Genomic DNA, 24,444 nt, shown 5'->3' with positions numbered 1-24,444 from the left:
AGAACAGAAAGGAGCTGCGTTTTCAATTAAAAATTGAGCCACCCTTCCATCCAGAACACCCACAGCCGAGCCTCTCACCTGAGAAGACAGGCTGCAAGAGCTGCACTCCACGAGTTTTCACAGTAGCCAAGACACCGAAGCAACCCAAATGTCCATCAACAGAAGAATGGATAAGAAGAGCTGGTCCGTGGACACAGTGGACTATTAGCCATGGAAAACAAGGAAACACTGCTCTTTGAGGCACCCGAGATGAGCCTAGAGATCATCACAGAACATGAGTTAAGTCGGAAAGCAAAAGGCATACCGTATGACATCACCTATAGGCGTTATCTAACAGCTGACACAAATGAACATATTTCCACAAAGAAAGACACTCACACACTTAGAAAACAAACTAAGCTTAAGTAAAATGAAAGGTGGGGGGAATGGATAAATTAAGATTAGTGTCACCATATGTGTACAAATACGTATTAAATATATATATCAAACAGACCGACCATATAGCAAGGGAGGTCACCAGAACACTCTGCAATAATTTACATGGGAAGGGGATCTGTACAAGAATATATATATATATAAAACGTACAAATGAACCAGATTCTGTACATATAGGACCAACAGTATTCTAATCATTACCCCGATTTAAACAAATTAAAAGAGCGAACAAGAAGTAATGTGACATACACTTCTGGGGTTTTTTCCTGGCACATTCCATTCTAATTGACAACCTGGGAACAGGACTTCCAGAAGGCTCTGCTGCCCTAGTAACCAGATGTGGGAATGTAGCAATGCTGACGCCTTGTGGCCGTTTCCCACAGCAGCAGCTTTAAAGTCAGTGCTAATGGTCACTCAATATTCACACCCATTGCAGGCTTGTAAATGACACCTGCCCTCCAAAACAAAATCCTGGGGTCGAAAATCGACCAAAAAAGTCCAAAGAGGGCAACCTTCCAAGAAGACAATTTCGAGAGGTTTATTGTACTCACGGGGTTTTTTTTTCTGTTTTTGTTTAACAGAATAAAAAAAGGCGTGGAAAAATGCTGAACCTTAGGAATTATTAGACACGAAAATACACGTTACAAAAACCTATCATGTCACACGACTCAGCATGGCCAGCAGCAAAACTTCTGCAAACAAGAAATGCTGACGGGGTGGTGAAGAAATGCGTACCCTCGGTTCTAAGTGGGACGTGGTAAGAGCCCCTAAGGAAAACACAGTGGAGTTGCCTGGAAAGGGTCAACATTGAGCGACCGTTCAATCAAGCATAGCCACTGCTGGGTCTATCACCTGAGAGGATGAGAATCAAAAAGACACGGGCTGGCAATCCTGCAATCCAGCAATGTTTACCATAGCCAACACTTGGAAGCAATGAAAATGCCCAGCCACAGAGGAATGCAGAAAGGAGCAGTGGTCCATGGACACAATGGAAGAGTACTCCAGTGAAAAGTAGAAATTCCATTTTAAAAACAGATATAAGTAAGGAGACATCAGCTTTGGGGGGTTTCTCCAGACACATCCCACCGTCATTGATAACCGAGGAACACCACTGGCAGGAAGGCCTCTTTCACTAGTTACCAGAGTGGGAAACGCAGAAATGCTGCAGCCCTGTGGCCGTTACGTGCAACGGCAGCTTGAAAACCCGTGCTAATGGTCACTTCGTGTGCACAAGTCCTGGAGGGCTGTCAATGAAACCTGCCCTCAAAATGTCTTGAGGGAGGTAGTGGCCAAAATATTTCAAAAGGCGGCACATAGTTCAAGAAAAGAATGTGATGAGGTAAGCTACACACACAGTTTGAAGAAAAAAAGGGCATCCCTGAAAGCTCGATTTCAAGGCTTTATGAGACGCATGCAAATCCAACCACAGAGGTATCGGCTCACACCAGTCAGAAGAACCATCAGCAACAAGACTACCAACAATTCATGCTGAAGGGGTTGTGGAGAAGTGCATACCCTCTAGGTTAAGTGGGACTTTGCCGCCAGCCGCGGCGGGTCCTCAAAGTGTAGCAACAACCGACGAGAGGGGGTAGGGAACTGAACGCACCAAGGTATGGGATCAGAAGGGCACAAGCAACTGACGCTTGCAAGGCAAGTTTAATAACAAAGCATAGCCGTATATATACCCCTAAAGCAGGGAATTTGCTTCGTCACGCCTTATCGGCATCAGCTGGTTGGTTGGCTTCTCGGCTTAGTCACACCTTATCAGCATCAGCTGTTTGGTTGGCTGCTCGGCTTCTCCCTCAAAGGCACCAATTTCCCCTCCAGGGTTGCTTTTCCTAGCTTTAGGGAACAACCAGGGACTCCCAGTAACTGAGCAGGTCCCTGGAGCGATTTGGCCAAAGACCATCTCCTTTTGTATGTTCATACCATAAAGTCCAGGATGCATACCAAGGAGAGTACAGTCGGGCCCTGAGGCTTAGGAGGGTCTCAGTGGCGCCTTCCTCAGAGGGCAATGCTCGCCACAGGACTTCACCTGGTAAGAGGCACTAATGGGAACAGAATGGAGGTGCCTTTACAAGGTAAACACTGAGTTACGATATGATCCAGCAGGCCCACTCCTGGGCCTATAACCTAAGAACGAAGACAGAAGTGGAAAGACACAGGCAGGCAAATCTGCATTGCAGGAGTATTACAATAGCCAGGACATGGAAGCAAGCAGAAAGTCCATCAACAGATGAGTGGACAAAGAAGAACAGGGACCTGAGCAGATGGAATATTAGCCAAGGAACAAAAGGAAACAATGCCATCAACAGCACCATCGGTGAGGCTAGAGTTCATCACGCACCTTGCAGTAAGTCACAGAGCGAAAGATACATAGCCTACGATATCACTGATAGGTGTTCCCTGAAAATTGATATCACTGAAGATATTTCCACAGAGAAAGGCAATCACAGATGCAATAAACAGATTTATGGTTCACCCATGGACAGGTGTGAGAATTGTGTACATTAGGAAATTGGGTTTAAGAGCGAGATACAAACACAGGTGAAATACAAAATCACCAAAGGCCTACGGAATACCAAGAGAAGAGTACTCAACATTGTGTCATAAGCTACATGGGAAAAGGATCCAAAGAAGACTAGATACGTGTTTATGTGTAAAAGAGCCACATCTTTCACACCTACAACAAGCAAAACATTGTAATCAAACTTGCTGTGAGAAAAAATAAACATTGAATTAAAAAACGAACAGGTCAGTCGTGAGACACAAACTTAAGGGGCTTTTTCCTGGCACAGTCCATTCTAATTGACAACCGAGAATACGACTTCCACGGAGGCTCTGTTGCCCGAGTAACCAGGTTTGGTAAAGGAGACCTGCTGCCGCCTTGTGGCCGTTTCTCAAAACAGCAGCTTTAAACCCAGTGCTAATGGTCACTTGATATTCAAAATCATTGCAGGCCTATAAATGACACCTGCCCTCAAAAACAATTCTTGGGTCGTACATCGAGGAAAAAAACTCAAAAGACGTGCACACTTCAAAACGACAATTTCAAGAGGCATATTTTGCGCACATTTTGTCATCTCTTTCTTTCTTTCTCTTGTGATAAATAAAAGGGCATGGAAAAATGCTCAACATCAGGAATTAATAAAGCCATGCAAATCCAGTCGACAAAAACGTTCACCCACCGTCGTCAGAATGATCATCAGCCACAGAGTCTACAAAGAATAAATGCTCAAGGTGTTTTAGAGAACTCTGTGCCCTCTAGCTGCCGCTGGGACGTAACCTGGGAACAGCTAGTAGTGAGAACACCGTGGAGGTGCGTTGAAAGGTAAAAATTGAGCTAACTGATGGGCCTATCTCCCGAGTAGGCCAAAATCAAAAAGACACAGGCTGGCCGTCCTGCACTGCAGCAACATGTACCATCGCCAAGACTTGGAAGAAACCCAAATGTCCATCAACAGAACAATGCACCAAGAAGAAGGGGGCCCATGTGCACAATGGAACATGAGCCACGGAAGAGCATGCAACAGTGCCGCTGGCACCACCGTAGAAGGATCTAGAGATACCCACCCAAAAGGAAGTACGAAAGAAACCGAAATAGAAATATCCTATGACATCACTTATAGCTGTTACTTCAACATTGATACCCATGAAGTCATTTCCAAGAGAAGGCCGTGCATAGATGCAGAAAACCAACTATGCTTAACCAAGTGGAAAGGTGTAAGGAATGTATGAATTTGGATATGGGGGTTTACAGACATGTACTGATACATATGAAATATATAATCACAAAATACCTAAGGAATACCAGGAGAGCTCGACTCAACACTCTGTAATAACCTACACGGGAAAGGATCCAAAGATGAATAGATTGATACATACATATGATGAACCAGATGCAGTACACCTAGAACACACACCACATTTTTATCCAATTGGCTGTGATACTAGATAACAATTAAATTTTAAAAAACACACAAGAAGTAAGGAGATATAAGCTCTTGGGGGTTTGCCCTGACACACTGCACTCTCATTTGCAGCCTACTAACACAATTTCCAGGAAGCCTCTGTTGCAGGAAAACCCAGAGTTGGAAATGGAGAAATGCTGCCGCCTTGTGGCCGTTTCCCGCAAGAGCGGCTTCAAACGCATAGCTATGGGTCACTTAACATTCATAAGGACTCAGGCCTCTAAAAGACACCTGCCCTCAAAAAAAAAAAAATGTCCTGAGCTCGGCCGTGGCCAAAAAAATTCAAAGCAGGCAAATGTGTCAAAGAGATAGTATGATAGAGGTAAGTTTTACTCACTCTTTATCAAAAAAAGGAAAATGGAGAAAAGCTCAACATCAGGAATCATCAGACTCCTCTAACCTACAAAAAGCTTTCAGCTCACCCAAGTTAACTAGTGTCAGCCAAAAGACTAGAAACAATAAATGCTGAAGGGGTTTTAGAGAACTCTGTTCCCTCTGTCTGTGGAGGACATGTCTAGTTGTAACAGCCAATAATGAGAACAGAAAGGAGCTGCGTTTTCAATTAAAAATTGAGCCACCCTTCCATCCAGAACACCCACAGCCGAGCCTCTCACCTGAGAAGACAGGCTGCAAGAGCTGCACTCCACGAGTTTTCACAGTAGCCAAGACACCGAAGCAACCCAAATGTCCATCAACAGAAGAATGGATAAGAAGAGCTGGTCCGTGGACACAGTGGACTATTAGCCATGGAAAACAAGGAAACACTGCTCTTTGAGGCACCCGAGATGAGCCTAGAGATCATCACAGAACATGAGTTAAGTCGGAAAGCAAAAGGCATACCGTATGACATCACCTATAGGCGTTATCTAACAGCTGACACAAATGAACATATTTCCACAAAGAAAGACACTCAGAGACTTAGAAAACAAACTAAGCTGATGTAAAATGAAAGGTGGGGGGAATGGATAAATTAAGATTAGTGTCACCATATGTGTACAAATACGTATTAAATATATATATCAAACAGACCGACCATATAGCAAGGGAGGTCACCAGAACACTCTGCAATAATTTACATGTGAAGAGGATCTGTACAAGAATATATATATATATAAAACGTACAAATGAACCAGATTCTGTACATATAGGACCAACAGTATTCTAATCATTACCCCGATTTAAACAAATTAAAAGAGCGAACAAGAAGTAATGTGACATACACTTCTGGGGTTTTTTCCTGGCACATTCCATTGTAATTGACAACCTGGGAACAGGACTTCCAGAAGGCTCTGCTGCCCTAGTAACCAGATGTGGGAATGTAGCAATGCTGACGCCTTGTGGCCGTTTCCCACAGCAGCAGCTTTAAAGTCAGTGCTAATGGTCACTCAATATTCACACCCATTGCAGGCTTGTAAATGACACCTGCCCTCCAAAACAAAATCCTGGGCTCAAAAATCGACCAAAAAAGTCGAAAGAGGGCAACCTTCCAAGAAGACAATTTCGAGAGGTTTATTGTACTCACGGTTTTTTTTTTTCTGTTTTTGTTTAACAGAATAAAAAAAGGCGTGGAAAAATGCTGAACCTTAGGAATTATTAGACACGAAACTACACGTTAAAAAAAGCTATCATGTCACACGACTCAGCATGGCCAGCAGCAAAACTTCTGCAAACAAGAAATGCTGACGGGGTGGTGAAGAAATGCGTACCCTCGGTTCTAAGTGGGACGTGGTAAGAGCCCCTAAGGAAAACACAGTGGAGTTGCCTGGAAAGGGTCAACATTGAGCGACCGTTCAATCAAGCATAGCCACTGCTGGGTCTATCACCTGAGAGGATGAGAATCAAAAAGACACGGGCTGGCAATCCTGCAATCCAGCAATGTTTACCATAGCCAACACTTGGAAGCAATGAAAATGCCCAGCCACAGAGGAATGCAGAAAGGAGCAGTGGTCCATGGACACAATGGAAGAGTACTCCAGTGAAAAGTAGAAATTCCATTTTAAAAACAGATATAAGTAAGGAGACATCAGCTTTGGGGGTTTTCTCCAGACACATCCCACCGTCATTGATAACCGAGGAACACCACTGGCAGGAAGGCCTGTTTCACTAGTTACCAGAGTGGGAAACGCAGAAATGCTGCAGCCCTGTGGCCGTTACCTGCAACGGCAGCTTGAAAACCCGTGCTAATGGTCACTTCGTGTGCACAAGTCCTGGAGGGCTGTCAATGAAACCTGCCCTCAAAATGTCTTGAGGGAGGTAGTGGCCAAAATATTTCAAAAGGCGGCACATAGTTCAAGAAAAGAATGTGATGAGGTAAGCTACACACACAGTTTGAAGAAAAAAAGGGCATCCCTGAAAGCTCGATTTCAAGGCTTTATGAGACGCATGCAAATCCAACCACAGAGGTATCGGCTCACACCAGTCAGAAGAACCATCAGCAACAAGACTACCAACAATTCATGCTGAAGGGGTTGTGGAGAAGTGCATACCCTCTAGGTTAAGTGGGACTTTGCCGCCAGCCGCGGCGGGTCCTCAAAGTGTAGCAACAACCGACGAGAGGGGGTAGGGAACTGAACGCACCAAGGTATGGGATCAGAAGGGCACAAGCAACTGACGCTTGCAAGGCAAGTTTAATAACAAAGCATAGCCGTATATATACCCCTAAAGCAGGGAATTTGCTTCGTCACGCCTTATCGGCATCAGCTGGTTGGTTGGCTTCTCGGCTTAGTCACACCTTATCAGCATCAGCTGTTTGGTTGGCTGCTCGGCTTCTCCCTCAAAGGCACCAATTTCCCCTCCAGGGTTGCTTTTCCTAGCTTTAGGGAACAACCAGGGACTCCCAGTAACTGAGCAGGTCCCTGGAGCGATTTGGCCAAAGACCATCTCCTTTTGTATGTTCATACCATAAAGTCCAGGATGCATACCAAGGAGAGTACAGTCGGGCCCTGAGGCTTAGGAGGGTCTCAGTGGCGCCTTCCTCAGAGGGCAATGCTCGCCACAGGACTTCACCTGGTAAGAGGCACTAATGGGAACAGAATGGAGGTGCCTTTACAAGGTAAACACTGAGTTACGATATGATCCAGCAGGCCCACTCCTGGGCCTATAACCTAAGAACGAAGACAGAAGTGGAAAGACACAGGCAGGCAAATCTGCATTGCAGGAGTATTACAATAGCCAGGACATGGAAGCAAGCAGAAAGTCCATCAACAGATGAGTGGACAAAGAAGAACAGGGACCTGAGCAGATGGAATATTAGCCAAGGAACAAAAGGAAACAATGCCATCAACAGCACCATCGGTGAGGCTAGAGTTCATCACGCACCTTGCAGTAAGTCACAGAGCGAAAGATACATAGCCTACGATATCACTGATAGGTGTTCCCTGAAAATTGATATCACTGAAGATATTTCCACAGAGAAAGGCAATCACAGATGCAATAAACAGATTTATGGTTCACCCATGGACAGGTGTGAGAATTGTGTACATTAGGAAATTGGGTTTAAGAGCGAGATACAAACACAGGTGAAATACAAAATCACCAAAGGCCTACGGAATACCAAGAGAAGAGTACTCAACATTGTGTCATAAGCTACATGGGAAAAGGATCCAAAGAAGACTAGATACGTGTTTATGTGTAAAAGAGCCACATCTTTCACACCTACAACAAGCAAAACATTGTAATCAAACTTGCTGTGAGAAAAAATAAACATTGAATTAAAAAACGAACAGGTCAGTCGTGAGACACAAACTTAAGGGGCTTTTTCCTGGCACAGTCCATTCTAATTGACAACCGAGAATATGACTTCCACGGAGGCTCTGTTGCCCGAGTAACCAGGTTTGGTAAAGGAGACCTGCTGCCGCCTTGTGGCCGTTTCTCAAAACAGCAGCTTTAAACCCAGTGCTAATGGTCACTTGATATTCAAAATCATTGCAGGCCTATAAATGACACCTGCCCTCAAAAACAATTCTTGGGTCGTACATCGAGGAAAAAAACTCAAAAGACGTGCACACTTCAAAACGACAATTTCAAGAGGCATATTTTGCGCACATTTTGTCATCTCTTTCTTTCTTTCTCTTGTGATAAATAAAAGGGCATGGAAAAATGCTCAACATCAGGAATTAATAAAGCCATGCAAATCCAGTCGACAAAAACGTTCACCCACCGTCGTCAGAATGATCATCAGCCACAGAGTCTACAAAGAATAAATGCTCAAGGTGTTTTAGAGAACTCTGTGCCCTCTAGCTGCCGCTGGGACGTAACCTGGGAACAGCTAGTAGTGAGAACACCGTGGAGGTGCGTTGAAAGGTAAAAATTGAGCTAACTGATGGGCCTATCTCCCGAGTAGGCCAAAATCAAAAAGACACAGGCTGGCCGTCCTGCACTGCAGCAACATGTACCATCGCCAAGACTTGGAAGAAACCCAAATGTCCATCAACAGAACAATGCACCAAGAAGAAGGGGGCCCATGTGCACAATGGAACATGAGCCACGGAAAAGCATGCAACAGTGCCGCTGGCACCACCGTAGAAGGATCTAGAGATACCCACCCAAAAGGAAGTACGAAAGAAACCGAAATAGAAATATCCTATGACATCACTTATAGCTGTTACTTCAACATTGATACCCATGAAGTCATTTCCAAGAGAAGGCCGTGCATAGATGCAGAAAACCAACTATGCTTAACCAAGTGGAAAGGTGTAAGGAATGTATGAATTTGGATATGGGGGTTTACAGACATGTACTGATACATATGAAATATATAATCACAAAATACCTAAGGAATACCAGGAGAGCTCGACTCAACACTCTGTAATAACCTACACGGGAAAGGATCCAAAGATGAATAGATTGATACATACATATGATGAACCAGATGCAGTACACCTAGAACACACACCACATTTTTATCCAATTGGCTGTGATACTAGATAACAATTAAATTTTAAAAAACACACAAGAAGTAAGGAGATATAAGCTCTTGGGGGTTTGCCCTGACACACTGCACTCTCATTTGCAGCCTACTAACACAATTTCCAGGAAGCCTCTGTTGCAGGAAAACCCAGAGTTGGAAATGGAGAAATGCTGCCGCCTTGTGGCCGTTTCCCGCAAGAGCGGCTTCAAACGCATAGCTATGGGTCACTTAACATTCATAAGGACTCAGGCCTCTAAAAGACACCTGCCCTCAAAAAAAAAAAATGTCCTGAGCTCGGCCGTGGCCAAAAAATTCAAAGCAGGCAAATGTGTCAAAGAGATAGTATGATAGAGGTAAGTTTTACTCACTCTTTATCAAAAAAAGGAAAATGGAGAAAAGCTCAACATCAGGAATCATCAGACTCCTCTAACCTACAAAAAGCTTTCAGCTCACCCAAGTTAACTACTGTCAGCCAAAAGACTACAAACAATAAATGCTGAAGGGGTTTTAGAGAACTCTGTTCCCTCTGTCTGTGGAGGACATGTCTAGTTGTAACAGCCAATAATGAGAACAGAAAGGAGCTGCGTTTTCAATTAAAAATTGAGCCACCCTTCCATCCAGAACACCCACAGCCGAGCCTCTCACCTGAGAAGACAGGCTGCAAGAGCTGCACTCCACGAGTTTTCACAGTAGCCAAGACACCGAAGCAACCCAAATGTCCATCAACAGAAGAATGGATAAGAAGAGCTGGTCCGTGGACACAGTGGACTATTATCCATGGAAAACAAGGAAACACTGCTCTTTGAGGCACCCGAGATGAGCCTAGAGATCATCACAGAACATGAGTTAAGTCGGAAAGCAAAAGGCATACCGTATGACATCACCTATAGGCGTTATCTAACAGCTGACACAAATGAACATATTTCCACAAAGAAAGACACTCAGAGACTTAGAAAACAAACTAAGCTGATGTAAAATGAAAGGTGGGGGGAATGGATAAATTAAGATTAGTGTCACCATATGTGTACAAATACGTATTAAATATATATATCAAACAGACCGACCTTATAGCAAGGGAGGTCACCAGAACACTCTGCAATAATTTACATGTGAAGAGGATCTGTACAAGAATATATATATATATATATAAAACGTACAAATGAACCAGATTCTGTACATATAGGACCAACAGTATTCTAATCATTACCCCGATTTAAACAAATTAAAAGAGCGAACAAGAAGTAATGTGACATACACTTCTGGGGTTTTTTCCTGGCACATTCCATTCTAATTGACAACCTGGGAACAGGACTTCCAGAAGGCTCTGCTGCCCTAGTAACCAGATGTGGGAATGTAGCAATGCTGACGCCTTGTGGCCGTTTCCCACAGCAGCAGCTTTAAAGTCAGTGCTAATGGTCACTCAATATTCACACCCATTGCAGGCTTGTAAATGACACCTGCCCTCCAAAACAAAATCCTGGGGTCGAAAATCGACCAAAAAAGTCGAAAGAGGGCAACCTTCCAAGAAGACAATTTCGAGAGGTTTATTGTACTCACGGTTTTTTTTTTCTGTTTTTGTTTAACAGAATAAAAAAAGGCGTGGAAAAATGCTGAACCTTAGGAATTATTAGACACGAAAATACACGTTACAAAAACCTATCATGTCACACGACTCAGCATGGCCAGCAGCAAAACTTCTGCAAACAAGAAATGCTGACGGGGTGGTGAAGAAATGCGTACCCTCGGTTCTAAGTGGGACGTGGTAAGAGCCCCTAAGGAAAACACAGTGGAGTTGCCTGGAAAGGGTCAACATTGAGCGACCGTTCAATCAAGCATAGCCACTGCTGGGTCTATCACCTGAGAGGATGAGAATCAAAAAGACACGGGCTGGCAATCCTGCAATCCAGCAATGTTTACCATAGCCAACACTTGGAAGCAATGAAAATGCCCAGCCACAGAGGAATGCAGAAAGGAGCAGTGGTCCATGGACACAATGGAAGAGTACTCCAGTGAAAAGTAGAAATTCCATTTTAAAAACAGATATAAGTAAGGAGACATCAGCTTTGGGGGTTTTCTCCAGACACATCCCACCGTCATTGATAACCGAGGAAAACCACTGGCAGGAAGGCCTGTTTCACTAGTTACCAGAGTGGGAAACGCAGAAATGCTGCAGCCCTGTGGCCGTTACGTGCAACGGCAGCTTGAAAACCCGTGCTAATGGTCACTTCGTGTGCACAAGTCCTGGAGGGCTGTCAATGAAACCTGCCCTCAAAATGTCTTGAGGGAGGTAGTGGCCAAAATATTTCAAAAGGCGGCACATAGTTCAAGAAAAGAATGTGATGAGGTAAGCTACACACACAGTTTGAAGAAAAAAAGGGCATCCCTGAAAGCTCGATTTCAAGGCTTTATGAGACGCATGCAAATCCAACCACAGAGGTATCGGCTCACACCAGTCAGAAGAACCATCAGCAACAAGACTACCAACAATTCATGCTGAAGGGGTTGTGGAGAAGTGCATACCCTCTAGGTTAAGTGGGACTTTCCCGCCAGCCGCGGCGGGTCCTCAAAGTGTAGCAACAACCGACGAGAGGGGGTAGGGAACTGAACGCACCAAGGTATGGGATCAGAAGGGCACAAGCAACTGACGCTTGCAAGGCAAGTTTAATAACAAAGCATAGCCGTATATATACCCCTAAAGCAGGGAATTTGCTTCGTCACGCCTTATCGGCATCAGCTGGTTGGTTGGCTTCTCGGCTTAGTCACACCTTATCAGCATCAGCTGTTTGGTTGGCTGCTCGGCTTCTCCCTCAAAGGCACCAATTTCCCCTCCAGGGTTGCTTTTCCTAGCTTTAGGGAACAACCAGGGACTCCCAGTAACTGAGCAGGTCCCTGGAGCGATTTGGCCAAAGACCATCTCCTTTTGTATGTTCATACCATAAAGTCCAGGATGCATACCAAGGAGAGTACAGTCGGGCCCTGAGGCTTAGGAGGGTCTCAGTGGCGCCTTCCTCAGAGGGCAATGCTCGCCACAGGACTTCACCTGGTAAGAGGCACTAATGGGAACAGAATGGAGGTGCCTTTACAAGGTAAACACTGAGTTACGATATGATCCAGCAGGCCCACTCCTGGGCCTATAACCTAAGAACGAAGACAGAAGTGGAAAGACACAGGCAGGCAAATCTGCATTGCAGGAGTATTACAATAGCCAGGACATGGAAGCAAGCAGAAAGTCCATCAACAGATGAGTGGACAAAGAAGAACAGGGACCTGAGCAGATGGAATATTAGCCAAGGAACAAAAGGAAACAATGCCATCAACAGCACCATCGGTGAGGCTAGAGTTCATCACGCACCTTGCAGTAAGTCACAGAGCGAAAGATACATAGCCTACGATATCACTGATAGGTGTTCCCTGAAAATTGATATCACTGAAGATATTTCCACAGAGAAAGGCAATCACAGATGCAATAAACAGATTTATGGTTCACCCATGGACAGGTGTGAGAATTGTGTACATTAGGAAATTGGGTTTAAGAGCGAGATACAAACACAGGTGAAATACAAAATCACCAAAGGCCTACGGAATACCAAGAGAAGAGTACTCAACATTGTGTCATAAGCTACATGGGAAAAGGATCCAAAGAAGACTAGATACGTGTTTATGTGTAAAAGAGCCACATCTTTCACACCTACAACAAGCAAAACATTGTAATCAAACTTGCTGTGAGAAAAAATAAACATTGAATTAAAAAACGAACAGGTCAGTCGTGAGACACAAACTTAAGGGGCTTTTTCCTGGCACAGTCCATTCTAATTGACAACCGAGAATACGACTTCCACGGAGGCTCTGTTGCCCGAGTAACCAGGTTTGGTAAAGGAGACCTGCTGCCGCCTTGTGGCCGTTTCTCAAAACAGCAGCTTTAAACCCAGTGCTAATGGTCACTTGATATTCAAAATCATTGCAGGCCTATAAATGACACCTGCCCTCAAAAACAATTCTTGGGTCGTACATCGAGGAAAAAAACTCAAAAGACGTGCACACTTCAAAACGACAATTTCAAGAGGCATATTTTGCGCACATTTTGTCATCTCTTTCTTTCTTTCTCTTGTGATAAATAAAAGGGCATGGAAAAATGCTCAACATCAGGAATTAATAAAGCCATGCAAATCCAGTCGACAAAAACGTTCACCCACCGTCGTCAGAATGATCATCAGCCACAGAGTCTACAAAGAATAAATGCTCAAGGTGTTTTAGAGAACTCTGTGCCCTCTAGCTGCCGCTGGGACGTAACCTGGGAACAGCTAGTAGTGAGAACACCGTGGAGGTGCGTTGAAAGGTAAAAATTGAGCTAACTGATGGGCCTATCTCCCGAGTAGGCCAAAATCAAAAAGACACAGGCTGGCCGTCCTGCACTGCAGCAACATGTACCATCGCCAAGACTTGGAAGAAACCCAAATGTCCATCAACAGAACAATGCACCAAGAAGAAGGGGGCCCATGTGCACAATGGAACATGAGCCACGGAAAAGCATGCAACAGTGCCGCTGGCACCACCGTAGAAGGATCTAGAGATACCCACCCAAAAGGAAGTACGAAAGAAACCGAAATAGAAATATCCTATGACATCACTTATAGCTGTTACTTCAACATTGATACCCATGAAGTCATTTCCAAGAGAAGGCCGTGCATAGATGCAGAAAACCAACTATGCTTAACCAAGTGGAAAGGTGTAAGGAATGTATGAATTTGGATATGGGGGTTTACAGACATGTACTGATACATATGAAATATATAATCACAAAATACCTAAGGAATACCAGGAGAGCTCGACTCAACACTCTGTAATAACCTACACGGGAAAGGATCCAAAGATGAATAGATTGATACATACATATGATGAACCAGATGCAGTACACCTAGAACACACACCACATTTTTATCCAATTGGCTGTGATACTAGATAACAATTAAATTTTAAAAAACACACAAGAAGTAAGGAGATATAAGCTCTTGGGGGTTTGCCCTGACACACTGCACTCTCATTTGCAGCCTACTAACACAATTTCCAGGAAGCCTCTGTTGCAGGAAAACCCAGAGTTGGAAATGGAGAAATGCTGCCGCCTTGTGGCCGTTTCCCGCAAGAGCGGCTTCAAACGCATAGCTATGGGTCACTTAACATTCATAAGGACTCAGGCCTCTAAAAGACACCTGCCCTCAAAAAAAAAAAATGTCCTGAGCTCGGCCGTGGCCAAAAAAATTCAAAGCAGGCAAATGTGTCAAAGAGATAGTATGATAGAGGTAAGTTTTACTCACTCTTTATCAAAAAAAGGAAAATGGAGAAAAGCTCAACATCAGGAATCATCAGACTCCTCTAACCTACAAAAAGCTTTCAGCTCACCCAAGTTAACTACCGTCAGCCAAAAGACTACAAACAATAAATGCTGAAGGGGTTTTAGAGAACTCTGTTCCCTCTGTCTGTGGAGGACATGTCTAGTTGTAACAGCCAATAATGAGAACAGAAAGGAGCTGCGTTTTCAATTAAAAATTGAGCCACCCTTCCATCCAGAACACCCACAGCCGAGCCTCTCACCTGAGAAGACAGGCTGCAAGAGCTGCACTCCACGAGTTTTCACAGTAGCCAAGACACCGAAGCAACCCAAATGTCCATCAACAGAAGAATGGATAAGAATAGCTGGTCCGTGGACACAGTGGACTATTATCCATGGAAAACAAGGAAACACTGCTCTTTGAGGCACCCGAGATGAGCCTAGAGATCATCACAGAACATGAGTTAAGTCGGAAAGCAAAAGGCATACCGTATGACATCACCTATAGGCGTTATCTAACAGCTGACACAAATGAACATATTTCCACAAAGAAAGACACTCAGAGACTTAGAAAACAAACTAAGCTTAAGTAAAATGAAAGGTGGGGGGAATGGATAAATTAAGATTAGTGTCACCATATGTGTACAAATACGTATTAAATATATATATCAAACAGACCGACCATATAGCAAGGGAGGTCACCAGAACACTCTGCAATAATTTACATGTGAAGAGGATCTGTACAAGAATATATATATATATAAAACGTACAAATGAACCAGATTCTGTACATATAGGACCAACAGTATTCTAATCATTACCCCGATTTAAACAAATTAAAAGAGCGAACAAGAAGTAATGTGACATACACTTCTGGGGTTTTTTCCTGGCACATTCCATTCTAATTGACAACCTGGGAACAGGACTTCCAGAAGGCTCTGCTGCCCTAGTAACCAGATGTGGGAATGTAGCAATGCTGACGCCTTGTGGCCGTTTCCCACAGCAGCAGCTTTAAAGTCAGTGCTAATGGTCACTCAATATTCACACCCATTGCAGGCTTGTAAATGACACCTGCCCTCCAAAACAAAATCCTGGGCTCAAAAATCGACCAAAAAAGTCGAAAGAGGGCAACCTTCCAAGAAGACAATTTCGAGAGGTTTATTGTACTCACGGTTTTTTTTTTTCTGTTTTTGTTTAACAGAATAAAAAAAGGCGTGGAAAAATGCTGAACCTTAGGAATTATTAGACACGAAACTACACGTTAAAAAAAGCTATCATGTCACACGACTCAGCATGGCCAGCAGCAAAACTTCTGCAAACAAGAAATGCTGACGGGGTGGTGAAGAAATGCGTACCCTCGGTTCTAAGTGGGACGTGGTAAGAGCCCCTAAGGAAAACACAGTGGAGTTGCCTGGAAAGGGTCAACATTGAGCGACCGTTCAATCAAGCATAGCCACTGCTGGGTCTATCACCTGAGAGGATGAGAATCAAAAAGACACGGGCTGGCAATCCTGCAATCCAGCAATGTTTACCATAGCCAACACTTGGAAGCAATGAAAATGCCCAGCCACAGAGGAATGCAGAAAGGAGCAGTGGTCCATGGACACAATGGAAGAGTACTCCAGTGAAAAGTAGAAATTCCATTTTAAAAACAGATATAAGTAAGGAGACATCAGCTTTGGGGGTTTTCTCCAGACACATCCCACCGTCATTGATAACCGAGGAACACCACTGGCAGGAAGGCCTGTTTCACTAGTTACCAGAGTGGGCAACGCAGAAATGCTGCAGCCCTGTGGCCGTTACGTGCAACGGCAGCTTGAAAACCCGTGCTAATGGTCACTTCGTGTGCACAAGTCCTGGAGGGCTGTCAATGAAACCTGCCCTCAAAATGTCTTGAGGGAGGTAGTGGCCAAAATATTTCAAAAGGCGGCACATAGTTCAAGAAAAGAATGTGATGAGGTAAGCTACACACACAGTTTGAAGAAAAAAAGGGCATCCCTGAAAGCTCAATTTCAAGGCTTTATGAGACGCATGCAAATCCAACCACAGAGGTATCGGCTCACACCAGTCAGAAGAACCATCAGCAACAAGACTACCAACAATTCATGCTGAAGGGGTTGTGGAGAAGTGCATACGCTCTAGGTTAAGTGGGACTTTGCCGCCAGCCGCGGCGGGTCCTCAAAGTGTAGCAACAACCGACGAGAGGGGGTAGGGAACTGAACGCACCAAGGTATGGGATCAGAAGGGCACAAGCAACTGACGCTTGCAAGGCAAGTTTAATAACAAAGCATAGCCGTATATATACCCCTAAAGCAGGGAATTTGCTTCGTCACACCTTATCAGCATCAGCTGTTTGGTTGGCTGCTCGGCTTCTCCCTCAAAGGCACCAATTTCCCCTCCAGGGTTGCTTTTCCTAGCTTTAGGGAACAACCAGGGACTCCCAGTAACTGAGCAGGTCCCTGGAGCGATTTGGCCAAAGACCATCTCCTTTTGTATGTTCATACCATAAAGTCCAGGATGCATACCAAGGAGAGTACAGTCGGGCCCTGAGGCTTAGGAGGGTCTCAGTGGCGCCTTCCTCAGAGGGCAATGCTCGCCACAGGACTTCACCTGGTAAGAGGCACTAATGGGAACAGAATGGAGGTGCCTTTACAAGGTAAACACTGAGTTACGATATGATCCAGCAGGCCCACTCCTGGGCCTATAACCTAAGAACGAAGACAGAAGTGGAAAGACACAGGCAGGCAAATCTGCATTGCAGGAGTATTACAATAGCCAGGACATGGAAGCAAGCAGAAAGTCCATCAACAGATGAGTGGACAAAGAAGAACAGGGACCTGAGCAGATGGAATATTAGCCAAGGAACAAAAGGAAACAATGCCATCAACAGCACCATCGGTGAGGCTAGAGTTCATCACGCACCTTGCAGTAAGTCACAGAGCGAAAGATACATAGCCTACGATATCACTGATAGGTGTTCCCTGAAAATTGATATCACTGAAGATATTTCCACAGAGAAAGGCAATCACAGATGCAATAAACAGATTTATGGTTCACCCATGGACAGGTGTGAGAATTGTGTACATTAGGAAATTGGGTTTAAGAGCGAGATACAAACACAGGTGAAATACAAAATCACCAAAGGCCTACGGAATACCAAGAGAAGAGTACTCAACATTGTGTCATAAGCTACATGGGAAAAGGATCCAAAGAAGACTAGATACGTGTTTATGTGTAAAAGAGCCACATCTTTCACACCTACAACAAGCAAAACATTGTAATCAAACTTGCTGTGAGAAAAAATAAACATTGAATTAAAAAACGAACAGGTCAGTCGTGAGACACAAACTTAAGGGGCTTTTGCCTGGCACAGTCCATTCTAATTGACAACCGAGAATACGACTTCCACGGAGGCTCTGTTGCCCGAGTAACCAGGTTTGGTAAAGGAGACCTGCTGCCGCCTTGTGGCCGTTTCTCAAAACAGCAGCTTTAAACCCAGTGCTAATGGTCACTTGATATTCAAAATCATTGCAGGCCTATAAATGACACCTGCCCTCAAAAACAATTCTTGGGTCGTACATCGAGGAAAAAAACTCAAAAGACGTGCACACTTCAAAACGACAATTTCAAGAGGCATATTTTGCGCACATTTTGTCATCTCTTTCTTTCTTTCTCTTGTGATAAATAAAAGGGCATGGAAAAATGCTCAACATCAGGAATTAATAAAGCCATGCAAATCCAGTCGACAAAAACGTTCACCCACCGTCGTCAGAATGATCATCAGCCACAGAGTCTACAAAGAATAAATGCTCAAGGTGTTTTAGAGAACTCTGTGCCCTCTAGCTGCCGCTGGGACGTAACCTGGGAACAGCTAGTAGTGAGAACACCGTGGAGGTGCGTTGAAAGGTAAAAATTGAGCTAACTGATGGGCCTATCTCCCGAGTAGGCCAAAATCAAAAAGACACAGGCTGGCCGTCCTGCACTGCAGCAACATGTACCATCGCCAAGACTTGGAAGAAACCCAAATGTCCATCAACAGAACAATGCACCAAGAAGAAGGGGGCCCATGTGCACAATGGAACATGAGCCACGGAAGAGCATGCAACAGTGCCGCTGGCACCACCGTAGAAGGATCTAGAGATACCCACCCAAAAGGAAGTACGAAAGAAACCGAAATAGAAATATCCTATGACATCACTTATAGCTGTTACTTCAACATTGATACCCATGAAGTCATTTCCAAGAGAAGGCTGTGCATAGATGCAGAAAACCAACTATGCTTAACCAAGTGGAAAGGTGTAAGGAATGTATGAATTTGGATATGGGGGTTTACAGACATGTACTGATACATATGAAATATATAATCACAAAATACCTAAGGAATACCAGGAGAGGTCGACTCAACACTCTGTAATAACCTACACGGGAAAGGATCCAAAGATGAATAGATTGATACATACATATGATGAACCAGATGCAGTACACCTAGAACACACACCACATTTTTATCCAATTGGCTGTGATACTAGATAACAATTAAATTTTAAAAAACACACAAGAAGTAAGGAGATATAAGCTCTTGGGGGTTTGCCCTGACACACTGCACTCTCATTTGCAGCCTACTAACACAATTTCCAGGAAGCCTCTGTTGCAGGAAAACCCAGAGTTGGAAATGGAGAAATGCTGCCGCCTTGTGGCCGTTTCCCGCAAGAGCGGCTTCAAACGCATAGCTATGGGTCACTTAACATTCATAAGGACTCAGGCCTCTAAAAGACACCTGCCCTCAAAAAAAAAAATGTCCTGAGCTCGGCCGTGGCCAAAAAAATTCAAAGCAGGCAAATGTGTCAAAGAGATAGTATGATAGAGGTAAGTTTTACTCACTCTTTATCAAAAAAAGGAAAATGGAGAAAAGCTCAACATCAGGAATCATCAGACTCCTCTAACCTACAAAAAGCTTTCAGCTCACCCAAGTTAACTACCGTCAGCCAAAAGACTACAAACAATAAATGCTGAAGGGGTTTTAGAGAACTCTGTTCCCTCTGTCTGTGGAGGACATGTCTAGTTGTAACAGCCAATAATGAGAACAGAAAGGAGCTGCGTTTTCAATTAAAAATTGAGCCACCCTTCCATCCAGAACACCCACAGCCGAGCCTCTCACCTGAGAAGACAGGCTGCAAGAGCTGCACTCCACGAGTTTTCACAGTAGCCAAGACACCGAAGCAACCCAAATGTCCATCAACAGAAGAATGGATAAGAAGAGCTGGTCCGTGGACACAGTGGACTATTAGCCATGGAAAACAAGGAAACACTGCTCTTTGAGGCACCCGAGATGAGCCTAGAGATCATCACAGAACATGAGTTAAGTCGGAAAGCAAAAGGCATACCGTATGACATCACCTATAGGCGTTATCTAACAGCTGACACAAATGAACATATTTCCACAAAGAAAGACACTCAGAGACTTAGAAAACAAACTAAGCTGATGTAAAATGAAAGGTGGGGGGAATGGATAAATTAAGATTAGTGTCACCATATGTGTACAAATACGTATTAAATATATATATCAAACAGACCGACCATATAGCAAGGGAGGTCACCAGAACACTCTGCAATAATTTACATGTGAAGAGGATCTGTACAAGAATATATATATATATATAAAACGTACAAATGAACCAGATTCTGTACATATAGGACCAACAGTATTCTAATCATTACCCCGATTTAAACAAATTAAAAGAGCGAACAAGAAGTAATGTGACATACACTTCTGGGGTTTTTTCCTGGCACATTCCATTCTAATTGACAACCTGGGAACAGGACTTCCAGAAGGCTCTGCTGCCCTAGTAACCAGATGTGGGAATGTAGCAATGCTGACGCCTTGTGGCCGTTTCCCACAGCAGCAGCTTTAAAGTCAGTGCTAATGGTCACTCAATATTCACACCCATTGCAGGCTTGTAAATGACACCTGCCCTCCAAAACAAAATCCTGGGGTCGAAAATCGACCAAAAAAGTCCAAAGAGGGCAACCTTCCAAGAAGACAATTTCGAGAGGTTTATTGTACTCACGGGGTTTTTTTTTCTGTTTTTGTTTAACAGAATAAAAAAAGGCGTGGAAAAATGCTGAACCTTAGGAATTATTAGACACGAAAATACACGTTACAAAAACCTATCATGTCACACGACTCAGCATGGCCAGCAGCAAAACTTCTGCAAACAAGAAATGCTGACGGGGTGGTGAAGAAATGCGTACCCTCGGTTCTAAGTGGGACGTGGTAAGAGCCCCTAAGGAAAACACAGTGGAGTTGCCTGGAAAGGGTCAACATTGAGCGACCGTTCAATCAAGCATAGCCACTGCTGGGTCTATCACCTGAGAGGATGAGAATCAAAAAGACACGGGCTGGCAATCCTGCAATCCAGCAATGTTTACCATAGCCAACACTTGGAAGCAATGAAAATGCCCAGCCACAGAGGAATGCAGAAAGGAGCAGTGGTCCATGGACACAATGGAAGAGTACTCCAGTGAAAAGTAGAAATTCCATTTTAAAAACAGATATAAGTAAGGAGACATCAGCTTTGGGGGTTTTCTCTAGACACATCCCACCGTCATTGATAACCAAGGAACACCACTGGCAGGAAGGCCTGTTTCACTAGTTACCAGAGTGGGCAACGCAGAAATGCTGCAGCCCTGTGGCCGTTACGTGCAACGGCAGCTTGAAAACCCGTGCTAATGGTCACTTCGTGTGCACAAGTCCTGGAGGGCTGTCAATGAAACCTGCCCTCAAAATGTCTTGAGGGAGGTAGTGGCCAAAATATTTCAAAAGGCGGCACATAGTTCAAGAAAAGAATGTGATGAGGTAAGCTACACACACAGTTTGAAGAAAAAAAGGGCATCCCTGAAAGCTCAATTTCAAGGCTTTATGAGACGCATGCAAATCCAACCACAGAGGTATCGGCTCACACCAGTCAGAAGAACCATCAGCAACAAGACTACCAACAATTCATGCTGAAGGGGTTGTGGAGAAGTGCATACATACCCTCTAGGTTAAGTGGGACTTTGCCGCCAGCCGCGGCGGGTCCTCAAAGTGTAGCAACAACCGACGAGAGGGGGTAGGGAACTGAACGCACCAAGGTATGGGATCAGAAGGGCACAAGCAACTGACGCTTGCAAGGCAAGTTTAATAACAAAGCATAGCCGTATATATACCCCTAAAGCAGGGAATTTGCTTCGTCACGCCTTATCGGCATCAGCTGGTTGGTTGGCTTCTCGGCTTAGTCACACCTTATCAGCATCAGCTGGTTGGTTGGCTGCTCGGCTTCTCCCTCAAAGGCACCAATTTCCCCTCCAGGGTTGCTTTTCCTAGCTTTAGGGAACAACCAGGGACTCCCAGTAACTGAGCAGGTCCCTGGAGCGTTTTGGCCAAAGGCCATCTCCTTTTGTATGTTCATACCATAAAGTCCAGGATGCATACCAAGGAGAGTACAGTCGGGCCCTGAGGCTTATGAGGGTCTTAGTGGCGCCTTCCTCAGAGGGCAATGCTCGCCACAGGACTTCACCTGGTAAGAGGCACTAATGGGAACAGAATGGAGGTGCCTTTACAAGGTAAACACTGAGTTACGATATGATCCAGCAGGCCCACTCCTGGGCCTATAACCTAAGAACGAAGACAGAAGTGGAAAGACACAGGCAGGCAAATCTGCATTGCAGGAGTATTACAATAGCCAGGACATGGAAGCAAGCAGAAAGTCCATCAACAGATGAGTGGACAAAGAAGAACAGGGACCTGAACAGATGGAATATTAGCCAAGGAACAAAAGGAAACAATGCCATCAACAGCACCATCGGTGAGGCTAGAGTTCATCACGCACCTTGCAGTAAGTCACAGAGCGAAAGATACATAGCCTACGATATCAGTTATAGGTGTTCCCTGAAAATTGATATCACTGAAGATATTTCCACAGAGAAAGGCAATCACAGATGCAATAAACAGATTTATGGTTCACCCATGGACAGGTGTGAGAATTGTGTACATTAGGAAATTGAGTTTAAGAGCGAGATACAAACACAGGTGAAATACAAAATCACCAAAGGCCTACGGAATACCAAGAGAAGAGTACTCAACATTGTGTCATAAGCTACATGGGAAAAGGATCCAAAGAAGACTAGATACGTGTTTATGTGTAAAAGAGCCACATCTTTCACACCTACAACAAGCAAAACATTGTAATCAAACTTGCTGTGAGAAAAATAAACATTGAATTAAAAAACGAACAGGTCAGTCGTGAGACACAAACTTAAGGGGCTTTTGCCTGGCACAGTCCATTCTAATTGACAACCGAGAATACGACTTCCACGGAGGCTCTGTTGCCCGAGTAACCAGGTTTGGTAAAGGAGACCTGCTGCCGCCTTGTGGCCGTTTCTCAAAACAGCAGCTTTAAACCCAGTGCTAATGGTCACTTGATATTCAAAATCATTGCAGGCCTATAAATGACACCTGCCCTCAAAAACAATTCTTGGGTCGTACATCGAGGAAAAAAACTCAAAAGACGTGCACACTTCAAAACGACAATTTCAAGAGGCATATTTTGCGCACATTTTGTCATCTCTTTCTTTCTTTCTCTTGTGATAAATAAAAGGGCATGGAAAAATGCTCAACATCAGGAATTAATAAAGCCATGCAAATCCAGTCGACAAAAACGTTCACCCACCGTCGTCAGAATGATCATCAGCCACAGAGTCTACAAAGAATAAATGCTCAAGGTGTTTTAGAGAACTCTGTGCCCTCTAGCTGCCGCTGGGACGTAACCTGGGAACAGCTAGTAGTGAGAACACCGTGGAGGTGCGTTGAAAGGTAAAAATTGAGCTAACTGATGGGCCTATCTCCCGAGTAGGCCAAAATCAAAAAGACACAGGCTGGCCGTCCTGCACTGCAGCAACATGTACCATCGCCAAGACTTGGAAGAAACCCAAATGTCCATCAACAGAACAATGCACCAAGAAGAAGGGGGCCCATGTGCACAATGGAACATGAGCCACGGAAGAGCATGCAACAGTGCCGCTGGCACCACCGTAGAAGGATCTAGAGATACCCACCCAAAAGGAAGTACGAAAGAAACCGAAATAGAAATATCCTATGACATCACTTATAGCTGTTACTTCAACATTGATACCCATGAAGTCATTTCCAAGAGAAGGCCGTGCATAGATGCAGAAAACCAACTATGCTTAACCAAGTGGAAAGGTGTAAGGAATGTATGAATTTGGATATGGGGGTTTACAGACATGTACTGATACATATGAAATATATAATCACAAAATACCTAAGGAATACCAGGAGAGCTCGACTCAACACTCTGTAATAACCTACACGGGAAAGGATCCAAAGATGAATAGATTGATACATACATATGATGAACCAGATGCAGTACACCTAGAACACACACCACATTTTTATCCAATTGGCTGTGATACTAGATAACAATTAAATTTTAAAAAACACACAAGAAGTAAGGAGATATAAGCTCTTGGGGGTTTGCCCTGACACACTGCACTCTCATTTGCAGCCTACTAACACAATTTCCAGGAAGCCTCTGTTGCAGGAAAACCCAGAGTTGGAAATGGAGAAATGCTGCCGCCTTGTGGCCGTTTCCCGCAAGAGCGGCTTCAAACGCATAGCTATGGGTCACTTAACATTCATAAGGACTCAGGCCTCTAAAAGACACCTGCCCTCAAAAAAAAAAATGTCCTGAGCTCGGCCGTGGCCAAAAAAATTCAAAGCAGGCAAATGTGTCAAAGAGATAGTA

This window comes from Kogia breviceps, chromosome 3, assembly GCF_026419965.1.
Source record: "Kogia breviceps isolate mKogBre1 chromosome 3, mKogBre1 haplotype 1, whole genome shotgun sequence".
NCBI lineage: Eukaryota > Metazoa > Chordata > Mammalia > Artiodactyla > Physeteridae > Kogia > Kogia breviceps.
This window is presented reverse-complemented; position numbering follows the sequence as displayed.